Source organism: Antechinus flavipes, chromosome 1 (assembly GCF_016432865.1).
Source record: "Antechinus flavipes isolate AdamAnt ecotype Samford, QLD, Australia chromosome 1, AdamAnt_v2, whole genome shotgun sequence".
Lineage (NCBI taxonomy): Eukaryota > Metazoa > Chordata > Mammalia > Dasyuromorphia > Dasyuridae > Antechinus > Antechinus flavipes.
Window position 1 is genome coordinate 546,706,932 of NC_067398.1, and position 21,975 is coordinate 546,728,906.

The following is a 21,975-nucleotide window of genomic DNA, read 5'->3' on the forward strand; positions in this document are numbered from 1 at the left end:
AAGACTCAAAATACCGTTCTTAATTCTCTTCTAGCTATGAATGGCTTAAGTCATTCTAACCCTCCAGCTCCCCAGTTGAAACAAAAACTCTCAAATCACACTTTGGAAGCACAAATTTACAGCAGGGGGCTGCTGAGAAACTGAAGCATTAGACAACTCAGTCTGGTGTGCAGAAAGATCCTTTAGGTCTGGATAACTCTTTTCAAGCAAGATTCTAGTTTAAATGCATGTTAAAGGCAAGATCATAAAGAGCATCATGCTTTACAAATGACAGCTAGAACACAAATAGTTAGAACTTGTGTATAGCCTGAGAAGGATTGCTATTTACCCATTGTCCTTTGTACCTTAAAGCCAAGTTGTAGTCATCTAATATAGTGTTGTGTTCAAGTAATGATGAATTAATGAAAAAGCATTTGTGAAACTTTCACCCTGTGCCAAGCACTGTGCTAAACACTAGTGAATCAAATAAAATAGAAAAGAAACTTTTCTCTTATCTGAAATAAAATAAATATGTGTATATATGTAGTATATGTGTGTAACATGTATATATGTGTGTAGCTATAGATGGATATAGTATATATATATATATGTAATGAGTATTTATACATGCATTATACGTGCCTGTCTATATGTTTATGAGTATGTGTATATACACATAGGTAATGCATAATTAATATGTGCATATAAGCAGATACCCTATACACATACATTGTGTGCTGTGTGTGTATATATATGTAATTGTGTGTATAAATACATACGTACATAAGTACTCATTTATAGGAATGATGATCAGAGAACAATATTTTGGTTTAGAAGGTTATAGGGATAATGAAGGGAATCATAAGAAACTAAATTGAAATGCCTTTTCTAGTAGCAATGGCAGTATTATTTTGATTTTGAGTATAGAACAAAAAATCAGGGAGATCAAAAAGTTAAGCTTGGCTCAATCTGGACTAGATGAAGTGTACCATATCAATCATTTGTGTTGTATCACATGTCAAGGAGTAGGAGTTACAGAATTGAAAGGGTTAAGTCCTCCAAGGCAGTAAAGTAAATATGTTTTGAGCATACAGATAAGCCCTTAACCTTAATTCATAGATTTTCTATGGCCCATGGAAAAGAACCTATCTTCTCATGAATCTAAAAAAGAATTGTGGACTTCAAGGAGAAGAAATGGATATGCAAACATGGAGAAAAGCCAACAAAACAAAGTATTCACTACAGAGAGCTATGTTCACCAAAGATGACTCATCAGATGGACATGCTAAAATTGCAACACAATAATAAAAGGGAGAAGCAAACCTATGGACCTTGCCCTTGTGTGTACCACAGAAATCAGCATAGCATGGTGCTATGTATACCAAGGAGCTGCTCAAATCTATCAGTATTTCTTTCATCAAATAAAATATGTCCTCTATTTGGTCCCTTATCTGTCTGACTGGTAGAAGGAGATCTGAGGGACATTTTAGGAAGTGCTAAAGAAGTCATATGAAGATATTCTCAGAGTTCCCCTGGGACAACCCAGAGATATATTATGTAAGAGTCTTGGGATTAATTGAGACAGATTCTTCTTGTTACAAATGATTTCAAGGTCATTTACTTCAATCCACTTGATTTGACAAATATGGAAATAGATCCAGTTAATCAATAAACATTTAAGTGCCTATTGTTTCAGGTATTGTGTTAAGGCACTTGAACTACAAAAAATGTCAAAAGACAATTTTTGCCTTCAAGAATCTCACAATCTAATGAGCGAGATAACAATGAGACAACATACACACAACTATGTATAAACATGCTATATTTAGGATAAACAGGAAATTATTAAAAGTGAGAAGGCATTAAAATCAAGAGGGATTGAGAAAAACTTCCTGCATTTTAGGTGGATATGAAGGAAGCTAGAGAGTGGACAAGCATATACTCAAATATGTACATGTAAGATAATATGAAGAAGGAAGGTGAACATCATTATCATCTTCCTGGAGGAGGCAGCACCCTGAATCTTGAAGGATTATAAGAGGTAGAGGTAAGGAGGGAGCACATTTCAGATGTATAGAATCAGATGATGCAAAATCAAGAAATTAGAGATAATAGCTGAATTTAGATAACAGTCTGGTTTGATTGAAATATTATTGGAATATCATTCTTATGGGGAAAATGAGTAGTGATTTTGAAATCCCTAATTACAAAATAACTTTTCAATGTAAACTATTCATAAGTTGGAGATTTATATATATATATATATGTATATGTATACATATATATGTCAATCATAGGATTATAGGAGATGGGATATTATATATAGGAAATAGTAATCAAGTCAATTTGGCTGAAACATAGTATATGTGAGGGTAATAATGTTAAATGTTAAATCAATATAGCAAGAAATGTTGGAATTTAGAACTATGGCCAAAGGAAAAACTGTTCATACCTTTTTACCCAGCAGTACCACTACTACCTAGGTTTGTATTCCAAAGAAATTATAAAGGGGGAAGAGGACCTAGTTATACCAAAAATATTTATGGCAGTTTTTTGTGGTGGCAAAAATTCAAGATTGAGGGGATTTCCACCAATTGGGGAATGTGAACAAGTTAGTATGAATATATTGGAATATTATTATACTATAAGAAATAATGAGCAAGCTAATTTTATTTTATTTTATTTTATTTTTAATTTTAATATCTTTTTATTGATAGAATGCATGCCAGGGTAATTTTTTACAGCATTATCCCTTGCATTCATTTCTGTTCCGATTTTTCCCCTCCCTCCCTCCACCCCTTCCCCCAGATGGCAAGCAGTCCTTTACATGTTGAATAGGTTACAGTATATCCTGATTACAATATATTTGTGCAGAACCGGACAGTTTTCTTGTTGTACAGGGAGAATTGAATTCAGAAGGTATAAATAACCCAGGAAGAAAAACAAAAATGCAAGCAGTTTATATTCATTTCCCAGTGTTCTTTCTCTGGGTGTAGCTGCTTCTGTCCATCTTTGATCAATTAAGGCTCTCTTTATCGAAGAGATCCACTTCCATCAGAATACATCCTCAAACAGTATCGTTGTTGAGGTATATAATGATCTCCTGGTTCTGCTCATTTCACTCAGCATCAGTTCATGTAAGTCTCACCAGTCCTCTCTGTATTCATCCTGCTGGTCATTCCTTACAGAACAATAATATTCCATAACATTCATATACCACAATTTACTCAACTATTTTCCAATTGATGGACATCCTTTCATTTTCCAGCTTCTAGCCACTACAAACAGGGCTGCCACAAACATTTTGGCACATACAGGTCCCTTTCCTTTCTTTAGTATCTCTTTGGGGTATAAGCCCAGTAGAAACACTGCTGGATCAAAGGGTATGCACAGTTTGATAACTTTTTGAGCATAGTTCCAAATTGCTCTCCAGAATGGCTGAATGTGTTCACAATTCCACCAACAATGTATCAGTGTCCCTGTTGAGCAAACTAATTTTAGAAAAACCTAGAAAGACTTATATGAACTGATATGAAGTGAAGTGAGTAGAACCAGTAGAACACTGAACACAGTAATATCAATATTATATTATGATAAACTATGAATGAATGACTCAGCTATTCTCAGCAACACAATGATCCAAGATAATTCCAAAGAACTTAAGATGAAAAAATGCTGTCCACATCCAGAGAAAGAACTAATGTAGTCTGAGTGCACATGAATACATCCCGTTTTCACTTTTTTTTTTCTTCTGGTCTCTTTCACAAAATGATTAATAGGACAATAAGTTTACATGATTGTACATACACAATTAATGTCAAATTGCTTACTGACTTATGTAAGGGGAAGGTGAGAAAGAGAAGGAGAAAATTTTGGAACTCAATTTTTTAAAAGAAATGTAAAAATTTGTCTTTACATATAATTGGAAAAAATGATATATAAAAAGAAAGAAATGCTGCAGTCAAATTATAAAAAAGCTTTAAAAAGCTAAATGAAAGAATTCATCTTTTATCCTAGAGGTAATAGGGAGTGATTAAAGCTCCTTGAGTAGGGTGATGACACTGTCCAATTTGTTCTTTAAGAATTATCACTGACACGTGTGAATATAAGAAGTATAATATAAGAAGTAGGGAAACCAAGCAGACTGTTTTAGTAGTCCAGGTGAAAAGTGATGGGAGTCTTACCTAAGGAGATGTTTCATAAGGAGAAAAGAGGATAACAGAGTTGACAGAGTGTAGTTACTGATTGACTTTCAAGTGTGAGAGAGTAAAGAGTTCAATAAAAATTTGAGGCTGTTGATTCTTCTGTGTAGAAAGTGGTGTTACTCTCAAGAAAAGGAGGGTGGAGAAGGGGAAAACAATGAATCCCAGAACTTCTATCGTGACCTTTTTTGCTTCTTTTTCCTCATCTTTCAGGTGGTTGAGAGAATGGGACACAGAGAATAAAAATATAGCCTTACCTTTACAGGAAATTAGTCAAAAGGAATTTAAATAGACTTGGATAGAATTATGAAAGCTACATTTCTCAATTGAATATTTATCTAAAGGACAGCCTGATTTCTGTACCATTTTAGCCCATAAAATTATTTTGCTAAGAGTGCACTCAGGACCATGTCAGATTTCAAGGAAATCATATTTTTTTTTAACTTTGGGGAAAGCTAGTTCTCAGAATTCTTAAAGGACTAAATATGTCTTCAGTTAGTAAAAGCCAGCTTTATTTAGTGAGGTAAACATAAGAAATTGAAAAGGGCTCTCATCACATGTTGAAATAGGGAGAAATCAAATATTTAATATTCAACAATAAACCTGCAGAGCAATTACATTGCCGGGAAATGCCTCACAGGGTAACAAAGTTCCCAGGACAACTCAAAAATGTTTCCATTACTTTGCCTGTCAATCAGTCTTGCCAATGATCTAATTAGAGGATTTTAGGAAAGGGAAAAATACTCGGTGAGGAAAAATGCTGCAGCCAAACCACTAAACCATCCTTCACCCTCCTCTGTTCTGCTCAAAAAAGAGATATTTTTTAAAAAAGTAAATACTGCATTGCAGAAAAAAATATTTTGTTTAAGTTCTTTACATTCATCAATTCCTGGTTCTCTCTATCTGAATTTAATCCACTAGAAGGCAGGCATTATTAGCTCACTTGAATTTATTCTACAAAAAAGGAAGAGGTTTGGGAATGAAGAAGGGAAGATGAGACAGACAGGGTTGAATGTGCTCCCCTCTACAAAGGCAGACTTCAACCTTTCCACCTTCACATCCTCTTCAAGTCTTATTCAGGTTTTTCACTAATCTTCCCTGTCAATGGAGGCATCCTTCTCTTTTGTATGTACAATGGACCCAGATGACTATCTCATTCTCATGACATTTATCAGTCTATCAACTTTTTAACTTATCCATGTCATTGGTTTTCTACTCATCTGTGTCAGCTTCTTTCTTCATTCTTCTCAACTTCCCAATGTTCTCAGTAATCATTGTTTTCAATCTCTGAGAAAAAAACATGTAGCGTCTCATTCCGTACTATGTTCTAAGGCAGCCAGATGATATAAGGGATGGCAGAGTAGATCTGGAGTCAAGAAAGCCTATGTTCAAATTTTGTCACAGATATTTACCAGCTATATGACCTGAGCAAATCATTTAAACTCAGTTTACCTGTTTTCTCAACTTGATAACAATTACATCTCTATCCCAGACCTGCAGTGAGAATCAAATGAGATAAAATTTGTAGTGTTTAGTATAATGCCTGATATATGATAGGCACTTAATAATTGCTTGTTTCTTTTCTTTCCCACTAATCTGCAAACATGCTCTTTGTTATTGTTGAGCTCTTTCAACTGTATTCAACTTTCCATGAGTCCATTTAGAATTTTTTTGGCAAAGATATTAGAGTGGTTTGCTATTTTCTTCTCCAGCTCATTTGATAGATGAGGAAATTAAGAGAAATGGCTATTAAGTATCTGAGGTCAGATTTGAACTCCTGACTCCAAAACCAGTGCTCTATCCACTGTGCCACCAGAACCAGTGCTCTATCCACTGCGCCACCTAGCTGCTCACCATTTTTTTTTTTCTGGTGCCAATTGGGGTTAAGTGACTTGCCCAAGGTCACACAGCTAGGAAGTGTTAAGTGCTTGAGGTCAAATTCGAGCTCAGTCTTCATGACTTCAGGGCTGGTGCTCTATCCACTGCACTACCTAGCTGCTCATCATTTTCTTTAAATGCAGAATTGATAAGGTTCAAAAAAGTTGTGGTCTAAATGTTTAATGTTTAGATCGAGAATTAATCAAGCAATTACTATGTACCAAATACTCAGATCAAAAAAGAAAAAATGAAAAAGAAAACAAAATGCAAGCAAACAACAAAAAGAGTGAAAATGCTATGTTGTGGTCCACACTCAATTTCCCCAGTCCTCTCTCTGGGTACAGATGGCTCTCTTCATCACGAGATCATTGGAACTGGCCTCAATCGTCTCATTGTCGAAAAGAGCCACATCCCCCAGAATAGATCATCACATAATTTTGTTGCTGTTTACAATGTTCTCTTGGTTCTGTTCACTTCACTCAGCATCAGTTCATGTAAGTCTCTCCAAGTCTCTCTCTATTCATCCTGCTGGTCATTTCTTACAGAACAATAATATTTCATAACATTCATGTACCATAACTTGTTCAGCCATTCTCCAGCTGAGGGGAATCAATTCAATTTCCAGTTTCTGGCCACAACAAAAAGGGCTGCCATAAATATTTTTGCACATACAGGTCCCTTTTCCTTCTTTATGATTTCTTTAGGATATAAGCTCAGTAGAAACACAGCTGAGTCAAAGGGTATGCACAGTTTTACAGTCCTTTGGGCATAGTTCCAAATTGCTCTCCAAAATGGTTGAATCAGTTTACAACTCCATCAACAATGTAGTGTCCTAGTTTTCCCATATCCCCTTCAACATTTATCATTATCTTTCCTGTCATCTTAGCCAATCTGAGATGTATGTAGTGATACCTCAAAGTTGTCTTAAATTGCATTTCTCTGATCAATAATGATTTGGAGCATCTTTTCATATGACTAGAAATAATTTCAATTTCTTCATCTGAAAAATTGTTTATATCCTTTCACCATTTATCAATTGGAGAAGGCTTGAATTGTTATACATTTGAGTCAATTCTCTATATATTTTAGAAATGAGGTCTTTATCAGAACTCCTGAATGTAAATTTTTCCCCCAAATTTATTGCTTCCCTTCTAATCTTGTCTGCATTGTCAACCACATTAAAAAAAATAAAGTAAAAAAAGGAGATAATTAGATAATAACAGGATAGAGCAACAACCCTGGAGTCAGAAGGACTTTCTCTCTCTGCTTCTTTTCTTTTTTTCAGTCATAATATATACATGAGATCCTTTGAAATTATCTATTGTATTATTACATATTTTTTAATTTTCCTGTTCTTAATTTTAAAAGCAAATCCAACATTTTCTATTTTTTGCTTAACAAAACAGAACTAGACATAGCTTAAATCATTTGTCAGTTGTTTTTATTTTTATGTGATCATTGAATGATTTTTCCCCCTTCTGGGTCAGTAGCTCCAAATAAGAAGGAAAAATGTTCCCCACCTCTGCCTGAGGGATATTGATTGAGAAGAGACAAAATGCAAGAAGCACTGAGCTGAAAAGTCTCTCCTCACTATAGCTATCCAGGCCTACTTCAAACAGCTTTGTGAAATATTTTGCTAGAATAATATGAGGGGATAGCTCTTCTCTGTGCCTACTGGAAATATTTTATTATTGTTACTATGTGCTTAAGATACTTTAGTAGTATAAAATAATAAAGATGGCATTCTAGAAGAGGGAGTATGGTACAGTGTGAGCAGTACTGGCTTTAGAGCCAGGGCATACCCCAATCTCAAATGTGAGACCTTTCCCTGGTTAATTCCCCATTAGGGAACTTGTGTTTTGCATCATTAATTATTAAAAAGCTCTTTTCTTTTCTTTTTTTATTATAGATTTTTATTGATAGAACATATGCATGGTTAATTTTTCAATATTGACCCTTGCAATCACTTCTGCTCTAACTTTCCTCTTCCTTCCCTCCACCTTCTCCCCTAGATGTCAAGCAGTCTCATTCATCTTAAACATGTTAAAGTGTATCTAAAATACAATATATGTGTACATATTTATACAGACCTCTTGTAAAACCCCTTTTCTAGCTAACTATATGCTTTCCCAACTCTTTCATATTTACCACTCCTGGTGCCTATGTATTTCTTCATTTTGCCTGCAATTTCTTCTTTTAAATAAATCTACTTGTTGTCAAAGAGAATGGCCATTATGAATTCTTTGCATGACCACACCCCAACATTTGGTGCTGAACTCCAAACACATCATTTGGACCTCATCACATCATTTGGTGTCTATAGCAATCACATCATTGGTACAGATTTGAAACAATTGAATGTGGTTGAAAGGAGATACTGTAAAAAGATAGCACCTGTCATCTTGGCAACATGATTACTAAAGAGATTAGGTCTTAAAACAAAAGAGAGAAAATTGAGTTTCTCTAAAAGATACAATTAGCCCTAACAACAGGTTGTGAAACTTCCAGTCAAACTGAATAGTTCAGAGGGAGATGAGACAAAGCCATAACACTATCTAGAAGGCAGCAAAAGACTGAATGAAGGCCAAGGAAGGAATCTTTGGAGACTAATTAAAAAAGTTTCTTCCCCATTTAGAGGGCTGGGGGAAACTGTGAACCTTTAGAGGTTGCATCCCCTTTGAAAAAAGCAGGGCAATTCATGTGTGCCACATACCCAGAGATAAGTCTGGGAACAGGAACTCGGCAAACTGAAGGAACCCCTACCCATCCACGCCTTCTATAGAGACATTGACCCTTAGATCTAAAATCAGTCCCCCAAGAAAACAAAAAAACCCAAAAACTAAGGCTAAAAAATCTGAGTGTCTTTATTTAGCATGTAGTCCAGACAGGGTTGGGGCAAGGAAAAGAAACTTGGAGTTGGGTGCCCCCGAAAACATGCCAGCCAAGCCAATCTTTGGCTGGACATCAGTTAAAGTTAGAAATCTGAACTCTGTGAACTCATTCACTTCTGTGAATTTGTGGTTTTCATTCTGTTTTCTCTTAGTTTCTTAGCAAAAGTTCCTTTTGAGAAATTCCAACTCTTGAAGGGGCTGTGGGAAAACAGGCATAGTAATGTACTGTTGGTGAAGCAGTAAATTGGTTCAGCCATCCTGGATAACAACTTGAAATTGTGTAAGACAATTGTCTAAATTGTTCATACCATTTGACCCAATAAAGTTTATTCCTCAAGAAAGTCAGAGAAATAAATAAAGGTCTTGTATACATTGAAATATTCCCAGCAGCACTTCTTTTGTGGCAGCAAAGTTCCCCCATTGATATGGAAGACGGCTGAAAAAACTGTGGTCTGTAATGAGATGTGATTGTACTGTAAAAAATGACAAATTCAGAGAAACATAAGAAGATGTATACGAACACATATAAAGAAACCAGATAAAAAAAAGAAACCAGAAGAATATGTAAGCACAGCAATATAAATAAGAAAATCACTAAAAGTAAAACTGGAAAACCCATTATGACATTGAATAATGAAAAAAATACAGTAAATAACAAGCCATGTCATTGTCTTTTCAATAACTTCTTGGGCAGAATGTTGAATATAATGGCAGATTCAGTTACCCTATTAATTGTTTTCACTTGTTATAAGAAATGGGGAAGAGGGTTGAGTAGAGGAGGCTATGTTTAGAAATTACTGTGATTTATTTTTCATTTATTAATTTTAGGGTAGAATTAAAATGGTATTTTATTTTTTCCCCAATTTCACTTCAAGACAATTTCTGACATTTAATTCTATAAGATTCTGAGTTCCAAAATTTCCCTGTTCCTCCTCCCCCTCCCTTTCCTCCTTCCTAAAAAGGTAAGCCATTTAATTTAGGTTATCTACATGCTATCGTGTAAAACATTTCCATATCATGAAAAAGAATAAGGATTTTTTAAAAAACAAGAATGCTTCTATCCGCATTCAGAGTTCATTAGTTCTTTATCTGGATATAGAAATCATTTTCCTCCATAAATCCCTTGTATTTGTCTTGGATCATTGTGTTGCTGAGAAGAGCTGTGTCATTCGTAGTTAATTATCACACAATGTTATTGATTTTATGTTCAATATTTCTGGTTCTGCTCATTTCTCTGCATCAGTTAGTAAAAGTCTTTCCAGATTTTTCTGAAATCTGCCTATTCATCATTTCTTATTTCATAATAGTATTCCATTATATTCATATACCACAGTTTGTTCAGTTCTGAGGCCTCAGAATCAGCTGGAGTCAGGATAAACAAAATCCTAGGTTTTTAATGTGATGACCATGTATTTTAAAATCAGCCGGAGTCAGGAATTCAGGTTAAGGGAAAATCTTCAATCTTTATTCTTTTTGAGGTGAAGGGGGATTAGCAATGTGAGCAGCTGCAACAGGACCCAGCCAGCAGAGGTGAAGGGAGATCAGGATAGCAATGTGAGCAGTTGTGACAAGAAGCCAGCCAGCAGTCCCTCCCTGCCTCTCTTCCTGCCCCTCAGCCTCCATCCACCAAAAACATCATTTCCTATACAACACATCAGGATTGCACAAAGAGTGGGCGGGGACCATTCTTTCTCCAAGCATATATATTAATAGAGTATGGTCCAATTACTATTTAGCCTCATGTGCTTGGGACCTCAGTGCATCAACTCAAGCCTCAGCCCATTACACTTCAGAGAGAGACGTAAAGGGGACTGACAAAACTGCCACATATTCTCCACCAACAGACCTCCCTTCTCCGCATCTTCCTTCAAAGTGACTGGCTTCTCTTATTCCATCCCCTAATCCCTCCTATGATTATCTATATACACCAAAAGATGGAGCCAGCACAGAATAGTGAGAAGGGCCACTTTTCCAATCATATGCTAATAGAGTATTCTCCAATAGGTAATCAGCTTTAAGTGCTTAGTTGTCTGATTTCAGTGCATCAACTTAGAGTTTCAGCCCTTTACATTCGGTCATTTCCCAATTGATGGGGATCTCCTCAATTTCTAATATTTTGCCACCAAGAACAGGACTGTTATAAGTATTTTTGAACATGTAGGTTCTTTTTCTTTTTTATGATCTCTTTGGGAGATCTTGTAATGGTATTGCTGAATCAAAGGGAATGCATAGTTTGGTTGCTTTTGGGTGTAGTTCCAAACTGCTCTTCACAATGTTTGGATCAGTTCACAACTTCATCAGCGGTGTGTGAGTATCCCAATTTTTCCCACATCCTATCCAACATTTATCATTTTCCTTTTTTGTCATTTTAGCTAATCTGGCAGGTGTAAAGTGATACTTCAGAGTTATTTTAATTTGTATTTCTCTAATCAAAAGTAATTTAGAACATTTCTTCATATTATTATATATAATTTTGATTTATTTATCTGAAACCTGTTTGTTCATATCATTTGATCATTTATCAATTGGGGAATGATTTGTACTTCTATAAATTTGATTCAGTTCTCTATATATTTTAGAAATGAGATCTTTATCAGAGATACTCGCTGTAAAGATTGTTTCCCAGATTTCTGCTTTCCTTCTAATCTTGGTTGCATTAGTTTTGTTTATACAAAAGTCTTTCAATTTAATATAATCAAAATTATCTTTTTTACTAATCAGTGTGGCACCATCAACATTGAGTAGTTGAGATGTATCATACATCTTTGGCTCATAAATAGCCTTCAGTGCATCATACAAAACATTTTGGATTGTTTTATCAGCATAAAGCTGAGTTTCATCTATCTTTTTACTGAGCCAAGATTTTTGCATCTCTCTAAGTTTTGATTGTATTCTACTTTTGATGAAATTGAATGCTGCCTTCTAAGAGATGGATGAACTATCCTGCTGGTATAACCTTGGAGTTCTCGTTTTTTCATTTAGCAGCTTCTGAATTTCCCCATCATTTTCATCAAACTAATTTTGATGTTTGCAAGTGTCCAGACCCAGATGAGCATTTGCAGTGCTGTACACCAATTCTCTGAAAGCTACCCACTCCATTTCTGTTCCATGATTGCCAATTGTATGTTGATTCAACTTGTTCTTTAAGTTCGCAACAAACTGTTCTCTCTCAGAAAAGCACTCTAATCTGTTGACATTAACCCTTCTAGTAGTCTTTTTGCCTTGGGGCTACCAATTTTATTGAATGTGAATATTAAGCTTAGAGAGGTTAGTGCTACCTCATTGTTGTATGCCTGTGAAACTTGGATAGTAAACCAATGGTATGCCAGGAAACTGAATCACTTCCATTTGAATTGTCTTAGGAAGATTCTAAAAATCAGCTGGTAGGATAAGATACCAGATACTGAGGTCCTTTCTTAAACCAAACTGCCAAGCATTCCAACTCTATTGCAGAGAGCACAATTCCATTGGGCTGCCCACATTGTTTGAATGCCAAACGTATGTTTGCACACAAAATATATATATTTTGTGGAGAACTCACACAGAGCAAGTGCTCACAAGGTGGTCAGAAAAAGTGATACAAGGACACTTTCAAATATCTCTTAAGTACTTTAGAATCAATTGAATGATATGGGATACACTGGCTCAGGACTGCCCAGAATGGCATGCCTTATCAGAGAAGGTGCTGTGCTCTATGAGCAAAACAGAATTGAATTAGCCCAAAGGAAACACAAAATATGCAAATTTTTAAAAGCCACCCCAAATGTTCATATAGACTATGTGTCCTGACTGTGGCAGAGCATTCCAAACTTTAGTCTGATCAGTCACAATTGGACACACTGTAACTCAATTCTATCATGTGATTTTGGTCATCTTCAAAACCAAAGGACAACAACAACAATAAAAATTATCTATTTTACATTTCATAATGCTCTCTTTCTTTTATTTGATCATAAATTCTTCCCTTCTTCATATATCTCACAGGCAAACCATTCCTTGCTCTTCTAAGTTGCTTATGGTGTCACCCAATTACTGTGATTTAAAAACAAAAAAACATTAATAAAATTTATTTTGAGAGAGAATCATTTCATTTCCATTTTAAGTGAACTAAAAAGAAAAGGGATTATAAGATCAGTGGTCTCCAGATGAGGTAGATTATATCAACTTGAGATCTTAAAAAGAAATAATGAGTTCTGAGCACCAGCTAGAAAAGGAATCCCAGAGGAATTAGAATCTAGATCAGCTATGGACAATGGCTAATGAACTTGAGCTTTTAAAGGAATATGGTTGAATTTCAGAATAGCTTCCTTGTCAGTTATACAGCATAGGTTATATCTATACTATCAAATCCTCCTTAATGATTGTGCCTTCCTTCTGTTTATTATCTCCAATTTATTCTGTATATATCTTGTTTGTATGAAGAACAATATTTGCATATTGTCTACCCAGTTAGATCCCGAACTTCTTAAGGGCAGGAACTTTTTTTGCCTTTCTTTGTATCCTTTATTACTTAGCACAGTACCTGACCCATGAAATGCTCAATAAATGAATGTTGATTTGATTTGACCAAGCACAGCCAAACAAAAGCAAGACCTCTGAGAGGAGACAAAGGTGCTAGACAAATTCCCTTTCAGCTTGTCTTTTCACAGACCAATGAGTAAAACAGACCATATGGAAAACACCTACAGAGCAATTATAGCTGACATATACTTTTATGTTTTGCATTATTTAATTTAATCCTCACAATCACAGTGTGAAATAAATGTTATAGCTATTGGTATTCCAATTTGACAGATGAAACTAAGCAGGGGTAGGTATACTGGAGCCAGAAAATAGCTCACAAAGCTGATTGTTAAATTTTTAGTATGAACATTTACATGGCAGAAATCACTACATATGTAATCAGGACTTGAAATATTGTTTTGAAGATTGTCTAAACTTAAGACAATGTTGAAGAAAAAGATAAGGTTTAAACTTTAAGGTTTCAGAAAGCCCACTGCTAAACATTTACTAGCACAACATTGAAAACTGAGGCTCAATGAAAATGATTCACTCATGGCTATGGGGTAGTGGAGACAAACTTTGGACCCAAGTCTCTCCTGACTACTGATTCAGCATCCTTTCCACTACACAAAACTCCTTCTCATATTAGGGGAAGTTCCCTAGAATATTTGCATGGCTCCAAAGATGTCCTTCACTGAGTTCTAACATTACTTGAGATAGAGCTTGGTAGAAAAGAGTACTTCTTCTCTTTCAGTGCCCAGAACCCAGTGAGTGTTTAATAAATGATTTTTTTCATTCATTCATTTCTCAATTAAATCAATTTTCCAACTACCGTATTAAGAATTTGTTCTTTCTCACTTGGGTCAATTCTCTCACAAATTCTAAAGTAAGGCAATATACAAATGAGCTAACATGTTAACTTGTTTATGCCTAGAACAATGTGGTCCTCAATTAAATCCAGGTTTATCATCCTATACTCTTGCAAAAAGTAAGAAATAAGCAGTATAATGGAGCTGTGGGCCCTCCCTCTATATCATTTATAGGAGATGACACACCAGAGCCCATTTTTCCTGTTCACTTCCATGGGCAGGCAAGCCTTTTCCCAAAAGACATTTGACTCACTCAAACGATGTCATGGATCATTTTTCAGCCCCCTGATAAAGTGACTTATTTATTATCATCTGAACTAGTGTTATATCCTGCACAGGGAGAACTGTTTACTGAGCTAGACTGCCAGCAATTTCTTGTTACCATGTAACTTAACCTCCCCCATGTAATCATCCTCCATCTCACCTCAAAGTACACACTGATGATACCAGACACTTGTCTCAGTGCTGACTTAGCTAAATCAGGATATTTGAGATCAGAAGAGACAAAGGTAGCTTCTCCAAGAAAGCTGAGATATTTGGGGGATGCTGAGGGTGCAGAAATGAAAAGTAAGGAATACTAATACTTTATTGCTTGGTAAATAAGGATCAGAAATTACAAATTTTCTTAAATGCCAATTTTTGGTAAGGGAAAATATTTACATTTGTTACCTAAAGAAAAACATAAGCTTTATATTTTCTGGTATGGATAGCTTCTCTCTCCACACTCCTACTTCATTATCACTCTTCCTTCTCCTCCTCTTTCCACCTACGGATACAGACCTAGAAAACATTTACAGCTTGTGAATATTTCAATAGTGTGGTTTTAAAAGGTACATTAAATTTATTCTAGATGTTGAGCTCTTGACAGGGATAATGTTACATGATGGAATAAAGATCTCCAAAGAGCTATTCCTATTAATAAATTGGCAGATAAAATATGAGAATCAGACACCACTCCTGGTTTTCAAAAAGGGAGCCATATAATAGTGATAGAACTGATTTCTAGAAGAGTACTAGGACAAAGTAGAGTATTTACAGGAAGAAAAATACTTGTATTCCTTTAAAAAAGTAAAGAAGGCATTAAAATAAAGACTTAGAGGAGATTAAACATACATGTTGAAAAATATACAAAAGCTACCATCAAATAGTAGCTTTTCATTTCATAATGCCCAATGCAAACTTTTTTTCTGACCATATTCAATTTAATTTTAATTAAATACTGGTTAAGTACATCAGATTTTGAGTTCCTTCCGACAGAGCAGTCTTTTTTCATCTTTTAGTCTATCCTTAGCTTAGCACAAGGTCTAGCACATTGCAGGTACTTAAAATTTAATAATTGTTTATTGACTTCATAGACTAATAAGTGCAATTCGTTGCACTAGACTCTGTAAAGGATTCTAAGATGAGAAAAGACCAGTCGCCAAGGAGCTTATAGTCTAGTAAAGGAGATAAGAATCATGTACAAGTAATTATTATACAAAATGGAATGTGGTAAATACATGAGAGATGTATAAAGATAGATGAGGGTTCAAAAAAGGGAGAGGTTATTGGAGGATGGATCAAGGAAAGCTTCATAGAATAGGAAGTAATTTATTGGGCCCTGAAAAACACCTATAATGTCACCAAATAGAGATATGTAGGGAAGTGGAAAACAAGGATGAACAGGTACAGAAGAAGGAAAATTTATGATATGTTTGTGATATTGTAATTAATCTGGTAGATGAAGAGGGAGGGATAAAGGATAAGATTGAAAAGATAGGTGGGCTCAGGTTATGGAGGTCCTTCCATACACAAGCACAGTGGTGTGTACTTTATTTGATGGGTTATGAAGGAACTGTGGAAGGTTTCTGAGAAGTGAATAGATATAACACTAACCATTGCATTGACAGAGAGATATAGAAAGGAGGAAGCAGTGGGAGATAGGAATGCTAGAGTTTTCAATTCAATTCAATTCAATTCAATTTAATTTACTAAACACTTATTAAGTGCCAAGTGCATACCCTTGGGACACACATTGAGATATAAAAATCAGATAAGACACAGATATTATGGTTAAGGAAATATTACACATAGACAAGGATCTTTAACACAATATTTTACATAATAAGTATATGAAGAGCCCAAAAGTAAAGAGTCATATGAGATCTAAGGGACTCTTCTCTCTTGTTTCTGTGTAAGGTTAGGTCCATTGATTATCCCACCCACTTAAAAGTAATTTCCTTTGTGAAGTAAGAAGTCTTGAGCTTAAAAGGAGCTAATTACTGTTACAGAGTATGACAGCTGATTGGAGGAAAAAGAAACATTGAGGGCTTCATGAGAGAGATAAAATTCAATCTGTGTTTTAATAGTAGCTAACATTAGCATAACATTTATTCTCATTTTATAAATGAAAATAAATTGAAGTTCACTAGAAAATATGTGATTTGCCTAAGATCACATAACTAAAAAGCTTCTAAGGCAAGATCTAAATTTAGGTTTCAGATCTTTTGGACTCCAGGGCCAACATTTTGTCCATTATATCACCTTTTTGCCTTAGAAAGAATAGATAGGAATCAATATATGGTAGAAGGGAAAAACATTCCCAGTGTTACCCACTCACCTACTCACCCCATCTCCTATTGGTGAGTTCCTCTTTGTAGAGGGGCAGAAGCCTGGCTATCTACATTCACTGCTGGGTATTGTTTCTGACTTTCTGTACTTCAAAATCATATTCCTGAATTAGTCATGTTTATTTTCCACTTCTTGTGTTTTCAGCTCTTTTTAGTGAATTCCCTATTAAAATGTAAGCACTTTGAGGACAGGGACTACTTTCTTTCTTTTTTTTTTTTTTGTTTGTTTGTTTGTATCTATATCTTCTGTGCTTAGCACAATGGCACATAGTAGATAAATCCTTCCTTCCTTCCTTCTTTCCTTCTTCCTATCTCCCTCCCTACCCCTCTTCCTCTGTCTCCCTCCCTGCCCCCTCTCTGTTCCTTCTTTCTCTCTTCCTTCCTTCCTTTCTTCTTTCTTTCTCTCCTTCCTTCCTTCCTTCTTCCTTCTTTCCTTCCTTCATTCCTTTCCTTCCCTTCCTTCCTTCTTCCCTTCCTTCCTTCCTTCCTTCCTTCCTTCCTTCCTTCCTTCCTTCCTTCCTTCCTTCCTTCCTTCTTTTCTTCCTTCCTTCTTTTCTTCCTTCCTTCCTTCCTTCCTTCCTTCCTTCCTTCCTTCCTTCCTTCCTTCCTTCCTTCCTTCCTTCCTTCCTTCCTTCCTTCCTTCCTTCCTTTCCTTCCTTCCTTCCTTCCTTCCTTCTTTCCATCCTCATTGACAAAGGGACAGAAATCAAGATCCTTTTAATTGTGTGAAGCATTGTTATACACTGGGTAAATATTACCTCACCAACAAGCAAATATCTACATCTAAAACATTTTATGGTTTTTCTAGACTTTCTTGGAACAGAGACGAAAAACAGATTCTGACATATTTTGCTTGATAAGCAATTCCTGTAACTGATGTTACTAACAAGGTTGTTTTGCTAATATAGCTATTTGTTCAATAAAGAGTCAGTCCTGTTATTCTGTGTATCTGTATATACTCAGGAAGCACACAGCTATTGTAGAAGAGTTAAAAATGATCCAGAGATTTTTGAGCCTAGGTAACTGGAGTAATATTGAAGAGAAAGAGAATTCTAGAGGAGGGTCATCAAGAGAGATGAATAAAACATTTTAAAGTAATAACTATGTGCCAGGCACTGTGTTAAATGGTGGAAATATAAGAAAACAAGCTAAGTATCTGCCTTAAAAGAGCTTATAGATAATGGGAGAAGACCACCCATAAAAAGGAAAGGGATGGGAAAAAGAATGCACATGCAGCATGTGGAAATGGAGGTCTGGTTTCAGACAACAGAAGGCTCACTTATCATAGATAGAGGATCATGGAATATGGCCCAAGGTTTCAGGGAATGATGGGGAAGGAAAGAGGGATGAGGATAAAGGCCAGAATGTAGGCAGCATAGTGCAAGGATGGCCGGAAAATACTATGTACAAGGCTTGAGATGATAGACCTTTTTTACATATTAATTATATTACTTAGCCATAGTTTGATTCTCTGTTTATATGCATATAATTACTCTGCAAGCAAATATGCATATTGTCCTATAAATCTGTAGTAAAACTTGTTAAATACACATTTTTATCACGCATTTAATTTTTCTTGAGATCCTTAAAAAATACAGAATGAGAAGATTGGGGGGAAACTTGTTGGTCTGGGATTGCCTTATTCCAATTGTTTATAAAACATTTAATAGCAAGAAAATGGGTGAATAGTAGAACTCTAAAGATTTCTAAAGTAAATAGTTTCTATTCTTGTGACTGCCACGTGTTATTATGCAATGTAGACATGGTTAAAAAACAGCCACACTTCCATTATTATAGTCTGTGGGTATTTCACTTGAATTGGAAAATATCTAAAAAGACAGAAATATCTGGATGATTTCATTCTCAAAGGGAGAAATGTTTCTTAGTACAAGAGTAGCATAGTGAGTATGGAGCAATACCTCACATTATTTTGTCTGATTTTTTTTTTCAGTCCAAGGACATTAAGAATGGCAAGTTGAACACAAATATCATTATCTTCTTTACTGAAAGATAAGATGGTGTTTTTTTGGTTAAAATCTGATTATTCTGGGGAAGGGTGACACTTTAAACATTATTATGCATTCCATATTTGAAGAGAAATGATTATCCTTAGATCATAGATTTAGAGTTAGAAGAGATCATAAATATAGTTAAGTACCACCTCTTCCCCTTCTTCCTTTACACTATTACTGTTTTACAAATGAGGAAAGAGAAGCTTTGGAGAAGTTGGATGAGTTATTCATGGTTAATTAGCTAGTATTTGGGTAGCTAGATGGCACAGTGGGTAGAGCACTATAACTGGGATTTAGAAGACTCCTCTTCCTGAGTTTAAATAGGTCTCAGACATTTATTAGCTATGTTATCCGGAGCCAGTCACTTAACCTTGTTTGCCTCAGTTTGCTCACATGTAAAATGAGCTGGAGAAGAAAATGCCAAACCACTCCAGTATCTTTGCCAAGAAAAAAAAGACCCAAATGGGATCGTGAAGACTTGGACATAATAACTGGTGACAAGTGATTGCTGTGAGGTTAGAACTCAAGATCTTTCTGATTCTAGGTCAATATAGATACGGTGTACATATATATATATATATATATACACACACATATATGCACATATACATATCACTTCATAAACTGCTTTCTGTTTCCTGAGTTGTAGCATTCCATCTTCCACCCACATGCCTTCATGTAAGTACTTACCATACTTACCCAGAATACCCTCTTTCTCACCATTTCCTTTTAGAATTCCTAGCTTACTGCAAGTCTCATCTAGTTTGCTATCAACAAAATTCAGCTGAATTAAATAAGCACTTAATAATTACTACATATCAGACATTGGTGTAATGTTGGGAATACCAAGAAAAAAGGAATATTTTTCTGCCCTTAAAGGTTCACATTATGTAGGAGGCAAACATGTATTTGTTCAGTCATCTTTAGTAGTGTTTGACACTTCATGACTCTAGTGTTTTCTTGGCAAAGATACTAGAGTGGTTTGTCATTTTCTTCTCCATTTTACAGATGAGAAAACTGAGGCAAATAGGATTAAGACTTCCTTAAAGTCACATAGCCAATAAGGGTCTGAAAGCAGATTAGAGTGCAGGAAGATGAGTCTTCTTGATTTCAGACAAGGTACTATATAGGTATCCATTAAACACAAAATATATTAAATTATATTTGGGTTGGGGGAGAAGAATGCATGATTTAATACAAAGAGTAGTTCATTTTTAAAAAAAAAAAGAATAGGAATTTTAGACTGTACAATGAAAAGATAGGCGAGTGAAAGAGGGAGAATTTCAAAGACATAGGATTAACATAGATGGGAATCTATAGGGCAGTAGATGCAAGTCTTGTTTTCACATACTCTTTGTTTTCTTGTGATTGAAAGGGTAACATGGCAACAGTGGTTCAACTCTCTCAAAGCCAAGCATGTCACATTTTAACGCCTTTTCCCCATTTTCCCTTCTGCTCCCCTCTCTTTGGATTTTCTGGTATTCTGAATTGTGAATCCTCTTTTTTCTCTGCTTTTGGCGCCACTCCTTACTGGATACTTCTCCAGTTTTATGGGTCCCATGACTAGCATCCTAGTTTTATTTAATAAGTTAGCATCAGACTCATTTTTAGAAAGAGATATTTACTTCAAATATATAGCAAGAACTAACATACAAACATTTACCCCAGTATCTCCCCAGTATGATCCTCCCTGTACCTCCAGGATCTTTGGGGAGTAAAATAATTAGGCTCATACCTTAGTTAAGTTTCTATATAGCATTAATTTATCAAATTCAAGTTCCATATGGGTGTTCCTCCGAGTATTACAAGTTGGCTAAAGAAATGGGCCTGAATTACAGGATCACTGGGTTAGCTCAGAGAGTGTACTTACTCCCTGTACTTTGAAGAAAATGATCAAAAAGTCCCAAGATCCAGTCCATTTCTCAGGGGCAGATAGCCCAAAGGTTGGAGAGGGGTTGTAAGTAAGACTCACTTTTACCTCAGGTGTGAATGCAACCAAAAGTCTTTGTTGAGTCAAGTCTTTTTAAAGAGCTTGTTGATTTTAATTATACAATCAATGGGGGTGTCTGGGAGGGTAAACTGCTTCTAACCCCGTGGTAGGCTGTGTAGAATGTCTATCACTGTTCTAGTCCTTATTGGATTCTCATAGAAGTAAGTTTCTATGGTCTTTCAAATGTATAGTACCATCTTAGTAAAATGGATGGTAACTGCATATATTGGCTGACCCCAATTGCAAAAAAAAGAAGGGGAAAAATCACCCATAAAATTAAACCCTGTAATTCTGTCACTGTATTACATATATGCATTTGGACAAGGACAGGCAGGCAGTATGAATTTATTAAGCACATGCTATGAGTAAAGCACTGGGGTAAGGAAAAGGGAAAGAAATCAAAGGTCATTTTTCTAAAAAGCAATTTTCCATTTCTGCCAGTAAATAACTGTGAGAATCACTTCACCTCTCAAACTTGTTTCTTCATCTGTAAAATGATGGGAGAATAAGGGAACAGATTGCTGATTCTCTGTTGTTCCTTCTAGCTATAAAATTGCATTCTGTGATGTTCTTCAGGTCCCATCCTGGCTCTTAAAACTCAAATTCTTCTAGAGGGAAGTGTTGTCAAATAGTGATCTATTGTTGAACCTAAAAAGTCTTTCCAACTCCCTATAGTTTTAATCTCTTAAAGAGAATGTTAGAGATAAGACAGACTGGGAAACTTACTCATTGACAGCCAATTAAGAAGCTGGGATCTGGAACTCTTCTCTCAGAAACAAAGGTTAAAAAAACAAAATGGAAGAGGAAAAAAAAAAGGTAGAATTAATTCTTAACCAAATATATTCATTTATTTTTCTGTTCTTTTTTCATCATGTCGACACAGGTTTAATCCTTATTTAACTAGACATGATTCATCTGAAATAAGAACTATGATTTCATGGGATTTGAAGGGGAATCATTACAATGTGAATAAATAAACCAAGGAATCTAGTAGATAACTGGATGGCAATAGAAGAAAGCAAATCCAAAAAGTTATCACACT